Below are 10852 nucleotides of genomic sequence, written 5' to 3' on the forward strand. Positions count from 1 at the left end.
TAAGTTGGGAACTGAAGGCCACCATCCTTTCTCTTCCTCTGTAGAGTATACATCTTAAGTCGCGGCCACTTGCCTTTCCAGACAAATTTAGATACCACTGATTGTAATTCACGCCAGTAGCCAGCAGGAGAGGAGAGCGGTAGCACAGAGCTCACAAAATTAATCCTGGATAAAACATGAATTTTAACCACTGAGATACGGGTTTTGAATCAACATGGGGAGACTCATCTACTTTTCCATATTTTTCAAAACGCTGTTCAGAGCAACAAAATAGTTATGTATAATAATCTGTTTTGAGCATGGGAAGACCTCAATTTCTAAATATTTAAACTGCTTAACAATGTTAGTAGACATTGTTGAGTTGCGGGCAGAATTATTTGAATGAAGTAGTGCAGACTTTGACCAGTTAATTTCAAAGCCTGATAAGCTTCCATACTTCTCACATAATGATAGAAGGTGAGGAAGAGACTGAGATGGGTTTTCTAAAAAGACCAAAACATCGTCTGCAAATAATGATAGACGATGTTGTGTATTAAGAATGCATATTGGTGACACTATAATTGATTGGCGAATGGCTTGAGCCAGCGGCTCTAAAGAAATGACAAATAATGCAGGACTTAAGGGACAACCTTGGCTGGAGAATCTATAAACTGGAAATAAAGAGGAATAGGTGCATCCGATCAAGACTCAAGTTGAGGGATTACAATACAAAACTTTAATCATACCAATGAAAGTGTTACCAAAGCCCATCACCTCTAAGACTGACCATTAAAATGACCACTCAAGTCTGTCAAAAACTTTCATTGCGTCAAGAGAAAGAAGTGACGTTGGGGTCTTACATGCAGCACCTAGCACATTGAAAGTAATATCGCTGTCTTTCTCTGTTAATTAGAAATTCAGACTTCTGTTTCAGAATGTATTTTTGAGTCAGTAGATTTCATCTACCAATCATTTGAGAGGTACGCAGCTCTGACTAATGCAGGGCTTAAAGTACTCGGGCCTGGTCCCAGATTTCTGGCGTATAACTATTTTACAAAAATAAATAGATTAAACATGGTTTAATAAATGTACATGAAGCACCTAATGTCAACACGGACAAAATCATGAATGTACTAATATGCTTTTTTGATAATGACCCGGCCAAAGTAACAACACAACATCTAGAAAGTGTTGTTTTCACAATTCATTGTAGGATAATGATTATATATTTAACATGGTTGGAAGAAGTAAACATGTATCCAAAACTTTTCACTTCTTAAAGGTTATGTCATTTATTATTGTACATATATTGCGCACATTGAAACATTACACTGTGACCCCCCCCCAAAAAATAAGTATCAGAATCAGGTTTTTTTTTTTTCTTCTTAACAGAAGCTTTAAAAGCCACATCTCCATGCTGGAAACGTGCTTTTCAGCCTCTTCTGAGGTTCTGGTGATGTTTTGAGCGTGTTTCAGGCAATTATACAGTTTTACATTAGTTTCTTAACAGAAGCTTTAAAAGCCACATCTCCATGCTGGAAACGTGCTTTTCAGCCTCTTCTGAGCTTATTGTGATGTTTTAAGCTTGTTTATGTCATTTAAACAGGTTTACAGTAGTTTCTTAACAGAAGCTTTAAATCACACATCTCCATGCTGGAAACGTGCTTTTCAGCCTCGTCTGAGCTTTTGGTGATGTTTTAAGCTTGTTTCAGGCATTTTTACAGTTTTACATTAGATTCGTAACAAAAGCTTTAAAAGCCACATCTCGATGCTGGAAACGTGCTTTTCAGCTTCTTCTGAGGTTCTGGTGATGTTTTGAGCGTGTTTCAGGCAATTATACAGTTTTACATTAGTTTCTTAACAGAAGCTTTAAAAGCCACATCTCCATGCTGGAAACGTGCTTTTCAGCCTCTTCTGAGCTTTTTGTGATGTTTTAAGCTTGTTTCAGGCATTTTTACAGTTTTACATTAGATTCGTAACAAAAGCTTTAAAAGCCACATCTCGATGCTGGAAACGTGCTTTTCAGCTTCTTCTGAGGTTCTGGTGATGTTTTAAGCTTGTTGCAGGCATTTCAACAGGTATACAGTAGTTTCTTAACAGAAAATTTTAAACACAAATCTCCATGCTGGAAACGTGCTTTTCAGCCTCTTTTGAGGTTCTGGTGATGTTTTAACCATGTTGCTGTCATTTCCACAGGTATACAGTAGTTTCTTAACAGAAGCATTAAAACACACATCTCCATGCTGGAAACGTGCTTTTCAGCCTCGTCTGAGCTTTTGGTGATGTTTTAAGCTTGTTGCTGTCATTTCCACAGGTGTACAGTAGTTTCTTAACAGAAAGCTTTAAAACACATCTACATGCTGGAAACGTGCTTTTCACCTTCGTCTGAGCTTTTGGTGATGTTTTAACCTTGTTTCAGGCATTTATAAAGTTTTACATTAGATTCGTAACAAAAGCTTTAAAAGCCACATCTCCATGCTGGAAACGTGCTTTTCAGCCTCTTCTGAGCTTTTGGTCATGGTTTAACCTTTTATCAGGCATTTATACAGTTTTACATTAGATTCTTAAAAGAAGCTTTAAAACACACATCTCCATGCTGGAAACGTGCTTTTCAGCCTCTTCTGAGCTTTTTGTGACGTTTTAAGGTTGTTTATGTCATTTCAACAGGTGTACAGTAGTTTCTTAACAGAAGCATTAAAACACACATCTCCATGCTGGAAACGTGCTTTTCAGCCTCTTCTGAGCTTTTGGTGATGGTTTAACCTTTTATCAGGCATTTATACAGTTTTACATTAGATTCGTAACAGAAGCTTTAAAACACAGATCATGCTGGAAACGTGCTTTTCAGCCTCTTCTGAGCTTTTGGTGATGTTTTAACCTTGTTTCCCGCAATTATACAGTTTTACAGTAGTTTCTTAACAGAATTATCAAAACACACATCTCCATGCTGGAAACGTGCTTTTAGGCCTCTTCTGAGCTTTTGGTGATGTTTTAAGCTTGTTGCTGTCATTTTTACAGTTTTACATTAGATTCGTAAGAAAAGCTTTAAAAGCCACATCTCCATGCTGGAAACGTGCTTTTCAGCCTCTTCTGAGCTTTTGGTGATGTTTTAAGCTTGTTGCTGTCATTTCAACAGGTATACAGTAGTTTCTTAACAGAAGCATTAAAACACACATCTCCATGCTGGAAACGTGCTTTTAGGCCTCTTCTGAGCTTTTGGTGATGCTTTAAGCGTTTTGCTGTCATTTCAACAGGTGTACAGTAGTTTCTTAACAGAAGCTTTAAAACACATATCTCCATGCTGGAAACGTGCTTTTCAGCCTCTTCTGAGCTTTAGGTGATGGTTTAACCGTTTATCAGGCATTTATACAGTTTTACATTAGATTCGTAACAGAAGCTTTAAAACACAGATCATGCTGGAAACGTGCTTTTCAGCTTCTTCTGAGCTTTTTGTGACGTTTTAAGCTTGTTGCTGTCATTTTTACAGTTTTACATTAGATTCGTAAGAAAAGCTTTAAAAGCCACATCTCCATGCTGGAAACGTGCTTTTCAGCTTCTTCTGAGGTTCTGGTGATGTTTTGAGCGTGTTTCAGGCAATTATACAGTTTTACATTAGTTTCTTAACAGAAGCTTTAAAAGCCACATCTCCATGCTGGAAACGTGCTTTTCAGCCTCTTCTGAGCTTTTTGTGATGTTTTAAGCTTGTTTATGTCATTTAAACAGGTTTACAGTAGTTTCTTAACAGAAGCTTTAAATCACACATCTCCATGCTGGAAACGTGCTTTTCAGCCTCGTCTTAGCTTTTGGTGATGTTTTAAGCTTGTTTCAGGCATTTTTACAGTTTTACATTAGATTCGTAACAAAAGCTTTAAAAGCCACATCTCGATGCTGGAAACGTGCTTTTCAGCTTCTTCTGAGGTTCTGGTGATGTTTTAAGCTTGTTGCAGGCATTTCAACAGGTATACAGTAGTTTCTTAACAGAAAATTTTAAACACAAATCTCCATGCTGGAAACGTGCTTTTCAGCCTCTTTTGAGGTTCTGGTGATGTTTTAACCATGTTGCTGTCATTTCCACAGGTATACAGTAGTTTCTTAACAGAAGCATTAAAACACACATCTCCATGCTGGAAACGTGCTTTTCAGCCTCGTCTGAGCTTTTGGTGATGTTTAAGCTTGTTGCTGTCATTTCCACAGGTGTACAGTAGTTTCTTAACAGAAAGCTTTAAAACACATCTACATGCTGGAAACGTGCTTTTCACCTTCGTCTGAGCTTTTGTGATGTTTTAACCTTGTTTCAGGCATTTATAAAGTTTACATTAGATCGTAACAAAAGCTTTAAAAGCCACATCTCCATGCTGGAAACGTGGTTTTCAGCTCTTCTGAGCTTTTGGTCATGGTTTAACCTTTTATCAGGCATTTATACAGTTTTACATTAGATTCTTAAAAGAAGCTTTAAAACACACATCTCCATGCTGGAAACGTGCTTTTCAGCCTCTTCTGAGCTTTTTGTGACGTTTTAAGGTTGTTTATGTCATTTCAACAGGTGTACAGTAGTTTCTTAACAGAAGCATTAAAACACACATCTCCATGCTGGAAACGTGCTTTTAGGCCTCTTCTGAGCTTTTGGTGATGTTTTAAGCTTGTTGCAGGCATTTCAACAAGGTATACAGTAGTTTCTTAACAGAAGCTTTAAAACACACATCTCCATGCTGGAAACGTGCTTTTAGGCCTCTTCTGAGCTTTTGGTGATGTTTTAAGCTTGTTGCAGGCATTTCAACAGGTATAAAATAGTTTCTTAACAGAAGCTTTAAAACACACATCTCCATGCTGGAATCGTGCTTTTAGGCCTCTTCTGAGCTTTTTGTGATGTTTTAAGCTTGTTGCTGTCATTTCAACAGGTATACAGTAGTTTTCTTAACAGAAGCTTTAAAACACACATCTCCATGCTGGAAACGTGCTTTTCAGCCTCTTCTGAGCTTTGGTGATGGTTTAACTTGGATCAGGCATTATACAGTTTTACATTAGATAGTAACAGAAGCTTTAAAACACACATCTCCATGCTGGAAACGTGCTTTTCAGCCTCTTCTGAGCTTTTTGTGACGTTTTAAGGTTGTTTATGTCATTTCAACAGGTATACAGTAGTTTCTTAACAGAAGCATTAAAACACACATCTCCATGCTGGAAACGTGCTTTTAGGCCTCTTCTGAGCTTTTGTGATGCTTTAAGCGTTTTGCTGTCATTTCAACAGGTGTACAGTAGTTTCTTAAAGAAGCTTAAAAAACATATCTCCATGCTGGAAACGTGCTTTTCAGCCTCTTCTGAGCTTTAGGTGATGGTTTAACCTTTTATCAGGCATTTATACAGTTTTACATTAGATTCGTAACAGAAGCTTTAAAACACAGATCATGCTGGAAACGTGCTTTTCAGCTTCTTCTGAGCTTTTGTGACGTTTAAGCTTGTTGCTGTCATTTTTACAGTTTACATTAGATTCGTAAGAAAAGCTTTAAAAGCCACATCTCCATGCTGGAAACGTGCTTTTCAGCTTCTTCTGAGGTTCTGGTGATGTTTGAGCGTGTTTCAGGCAATTATACAGTTTACATTAGTTTCTAACAGAAGCTTTAAAAGCCACATCTCCATGCTGGAAACGTGCTTTTCAGCCTCTTCTGAGCTTTTGTGATGTTTTAAGCTTGTTTATGTCATTTAAACAGGTTACAGTAGTTTCTTAACAGAAGCTTTAAATCACACATCTCCATGCTGGAAACGTGCTTTTCAGCCTCGTCTTAGCTTTTGGTGATGTTTTAAGCTTGTTTCAGGCATTTTTACAGTTTTACATTAGATTCGTACAAAAGCTTTAAAAGCCACATCTCGATGCTGGAAACGTGCTTTTCAGCTTCTTCTGAGGTTCTGGTGATGTTTTAAGCTTGTTGCAGGCATTTCAACAGGTATACAGTAGTTTCTTAACAGAAAATTTTAAACACAAATCTCCATGCTGGAACGTGCTTTTCAGCCTCTTTGAGGTTCTGGTGATGTTTTAACCATGTTGCTGTCATTTCACAGGTATACAGTAGTTTCTTAACAGAAGCATTAAAACACACTCTCCATGCTGGAAACGTGCTTTTCAGCCTCGTCTGAGCTTTTGGTGATGTTTTAAGCTGTTGCTGTCATTTCCACAGGTGTACAGTAGTTTCTTAACAGAAGCTTTAAAACACATCTACATGCTGGAAACGTGCTTTTCACCTTCGTCTGAGCTTTTGGTGATGTTTTAACCTTGTTTCAGGCATTTATAAAGTTTTACATTAGATTCGTAACAAAAGCTTTAAAAGCCACATCTCCATGCTGGAAACGTGTTTCAGCCTCTTCTGAGCTTTTGGTCATGGTTAACCTTTTATCAGGCATTTATACAGTTTTACATTAGATCTTAAAAGAAGCTTTAAAACACACATCTCCATGCTGGAAACGTGCTTTTCAGCCTCTTCTGAGCTTTTTGTGACGTTTTAAGGTTGTTTATGTCATTTCAACAGGTGTACAGTAGTTTCTAACAGAAGCATTAAAACACACATCTCCATGCTGGAAACGTGCTTTTAGGCCTCTTCTGAGCTTTTGGTGATGTTTAAGCTTGTTGCAGGCATTTCAACAAGGTATACAGTAGTTTCTTAACAGAAGCTTTAAAACACACATCTCCATGCTGGAAACGTGCTTTTAGGCCTCTTCTGAGCTTTTGGTGATGTTTTAAGCTTGTTGCAGGCATTTCAACAGGTATAAATAGTTTCTTAACAGAAGCTTTAAAACACACATCTCCATGCTGGAAACGGCTTTTCAGCCTCGTCTTAGCTTTTGGTGATGTTTAAGCTTGTTTCAGGTCATTTTACAGTTTACATTGATTCGTAACAAAAGCTTTAAAAGCCACATCTCGATGCTGGAAACGTGCTTTTCAGCTCTTCTGAGGTTCTGGTGATGTTTTAAGCTTGTTGCAGGCATTTCAACAGGTATACAGTAGTTTCTTAACAGAAATTTTAAACACAAATCTCCATGCTGGAAACGTGCTTTTCAGCCTCTTTGAGGTTTGGTGATGTTTTAACCATGTTGCTGTCATTTCAAAGGTATACAGTAGTTTCTTAACAGAAGCTTTAAAACACACATCTCCATGCTGGAAACGTGCTTTTCAGCCTCTTCTGAGCTTTTGGTGATGTTTTAAGCTTGTTGCTGTCATTTCCACAGGTGTACAGTAGTTCTTAACAGAAGCTTTAAAACACATCTACATGCTGGAAACGTGCTTTTCACCTTCGTCTGAGCTTTTGGTGATGTTTTAACTTGTTCAGGCATTATAAAGTTTTACATTAGATTCGTAACAAAAGCTTTAAAAGCCACATCTCCATGCTGGAAACGTGGTTTTCAGCCTCTTCTGAGCTTTTGGTGATGTTTAAGCTTTATCAGGCATTTAACAGTTTTACAGTAGTTCTTAACAGAAGCTTTAAAACACACATCTCCATGCTGGAAACGTGCTTTTCAGCCTCTTCTGAGCTTTTTGGGACGTTTTAAGGTTGTTATGTCATTTCAACAGGTGTACAGTAGTTTCTTAACAGAAGCTTTAAAACACACATCTCCATGCTGGAAACGTGCTTTTCAGCCTCTTCTGAGCTTTTGGTGATGTTTTAAGCTTGTTGCAGGCATTTCAACAAGGTATACAGTAGTTTCTTAACAGAAGCTTTAAAACACACATCTCCATGCTGGAAACGTGCTTTTCAGCCTCTTCTGAGCTTTTGGTGATGTTTTAAGCTTGTTGCAGGCATTTCAACAGGTATACAGTAGTTTCTTAACAGAAGCTTTAAAACACACATCTCCATGCTGGAAACGTGCTTTTAGGCCTCTTCTGAGCTTTTTGTGATGTTTTAAGCTTGTTGCTGTCATTTCAACAGGTATACAGTAGTTTCTTAACAGAAGCTTTAAAACACACATCTCCATGCTGGAAACGTGCTTTTCAGCCTCTTCTGAGCTTTTGGTGATGGTTTAACCTTGGATCAGGCATTTATACAGTTTTACATTAGATTAGTAACAGAAGCTTTAAAACACACATCTCCATGCTGGAAACGTGCTTTTCAGCCTCTTCTGAGCTTTTTGTGACGTTTTAAGGTTGTTTATGTCATTTCAACAGGTGTACAGTAGTTTCTTAACAGAAGCTTTAAAACACACATCTCCAAGCTGGAAACGTGCTTTTCAGCCTCTTCTGAGCTTTTGGTGATGTTTTAAGCTTGTTGCTGTCATTTCAACAGGTATACAGTAGTTTCTTAACAGAAGCTTTAAAACACACATCTCCATGCTGGAAACGTGCTTTTAGGCCTCTTCTGAGCTTTTGGTGATGCTTTAAGCGTTTTGCTGTCATTTCAACAGGTGTACAGTAGTTTCTTAACAGAAGCTTTAAAACACATATCTCCATGCTGGAAACGTGCTTTTCAGCCTCTTCTGAGCTTTTGGTGATGTTTTAACCTTGTTTCAGGCAATTATACAGTTTTACAGTAGTTTCTTAACAAAAGTTTAAAACACACATCTCCATGCTGGAAACGTGCTTTTCAGCCTCTGCTGAGCTTTTGGTGATGTTTTAACCATGTTGCTGTCATTTCCACAGGTATACAGTAGTTTCTTAACAGAACTTTAAAAAACACATCTACATGCTGGAAACGTGCTTTTCAGCTTCGTCTGAGCTTTTGGTGATGTTTTAACCTTGTTTCAGGCAATTATACAGTTTTACAGTAGTTTCTTAACAGAAGCTTTAAAAAACACATATCCATGCTGGGAACGTGCTTTTCAGCCTCTGCTGAGCCTTTGGCGAAGTTTTGACCTTGTTGCAGGCATTTCAACAGGTGTACAGTAGTTTCTTAACAGAAGCTTTAAACACACATCTACATGCTGGAAACGTGCTTTTCAGCTTCGTCTGAGCTTTTGGTGATGTTTAACCTTGTTTCAGGCAATTATACAGTTTTACAGTAGTTTCTTAACAGAAGCTTTAAAAACACATATCCATGCTGGAACGTGCTTTTCAGCCTCTGCTGAGCTTTTGGTGATGTTTAACCTTGTTGCAGGCATTTCAACAGGTGTACAGTAGTTTCTTAACAGAAGCTTTAAACACACATCTACATGCTGGAAACGTGCTTTTCAGCTTCGTCTGAGCTTTTGGTGATGTTTTAACCTTGTTTCAGGCATTTATACAGTTTTACATTAGATTCGTAACAAAAGCTTTAAAAGCCACATCTCCAAGCTGGAAACGTGCTTTTCAGCCTCTTCTGAGGTTCTGGTGATTTTTTAAGCTTGTTGCAGGCATAACAGGTATACAGTAGTTATTTAACAGAAGCATTAAAACACACATCTCCATGCTGGAAACGTGCTTTTCAGCCTCTTCTGAGCTTTTGGTGATGGTTTAACCTTGTTTATGTCATTTCAACAGGTATACAGTAGTTTCTTAACAGAAGCTTTAAAAGCCACATCTCCATGCTGGAAACGTGCTTTTCAGCCTCTTCTGAGCTTTTGGTGATGTTTTAACCTTGTCTCCCGCAATTATACAGTTTTACAGTAGTTTCTTAACAGAAGCATTAAAACACACATCTCCATGCTGGAAACGTGCTTTTAGGCCTCTTCTGAGCTTTTGGTGATGTTTTAAGCTTGTTGCTGTCATTTTTACAGTTTTACATTAGATTCGTAAGAAAAGCTTTAAAAGCCACATCTCCATGCTGGAAACGTGCTTTTCAGCCTCTTCTGAGCTTTTGGTGATGGTTTAACCTTGTTTATGTCATTTCAACAGGTATAAAGTAGTTTCTTAACAGAAGCTTTAAAAGCCACATCTCCATGCTGGAAACGTGCTTTTCAGCCTCTTCTGAGCTTTTGGTGATGCTTTAAGCTTGTTGCTGTCATTTTAACAGGTGTACAGTAGTTTCTTAACAGAAGCTTTAAAACACACATCTCCATGCTGGAAACGTGCTTTTAGCCTCTTCTGAGCTTTTGGTGATGCTTTAAGCGTTTGCTGTCATTTCAACAGGTGTACAGTAGTTTCTTAACAGAAGCTTTAAAACACAATCTCCATGCTGGAAACGTGCTTTTCAGCCTCTTCTGAGCTTTTGGTGATGTTTTAACCTGTTTCAGGCAATTATACAGTTTACAGTAGTTTCTTAACAAAAGTTTAAAACACACATCTCCATGCTGGAAACGTGCTTTTCAGCCTCTGCTGAGCTTTTGGTGATGTTTTAACCATGTTGCTGTCATTTCCACAGGTATACAGTAGTTTCTTAACAGAACTTTAAAAAACACATCTACATGCTGGAAACGTGCTTTTCAGCTTCGTCTGAGCTTTTGGTGATGTTTTAACCTTGTTTCAGGCAATTATACAGTTTTACAGTAGTTTCTTAACAGAAGCTTTAAAAAACACATATCCATGCTGGGAACGTGCTTTTCAGCCTCTGCTGAGCTTTTGGCGATGTTTTGACCTTGTTGCAGGCATTTCAACAGGTGTACAGTAGTTTCTTAACAGAAGCTTTAAACACACATCTACATGCTGGAAACGTGCTTTTCAGCTTCGTCTGAGCTTTTGGTGATGTTTTAACCTTGTTTCAGGCAATTATACAGTTTTACAGTAGTTTCTTAACAGAAGCTTTAAAAAACACATATCCATGCTGGGAACGTGCTTTTCAGCGTCTGCTGAGCTTTTGGCGATGTTTTAACCTTGTTGCAGGCATTTCAACAGGTGTACAGTAGTTTCTTAACAGAAGCTTTAAACACACATCTACATGCTGGAAACGTGCTTTTCAGCTTCGTCTGAGCTTTTGGTGATGTTTTAACCTTGTTTCAGGCATTTATACAGTTTTACATTAGATTCGTAACAAAAGCT

This window comes from Etheostoma spectabile, unplaced genomic scaffold, assembly GCF_008692095.1.
Source record: "Etheostoma spectabile isolate EspeVRDwgs_2016 unplaced genomic scaffold, UIUC_Espe_1.0 scaffold00001416, whole genome shotgun sequence".
Taxonomy (NCBI): domain Eukaryota; kingdom Metazoa; phylum Chordata; class Actinopteri; order Perciformes; family Percidae; genus Etheostoma; species Etheostoma spectabile.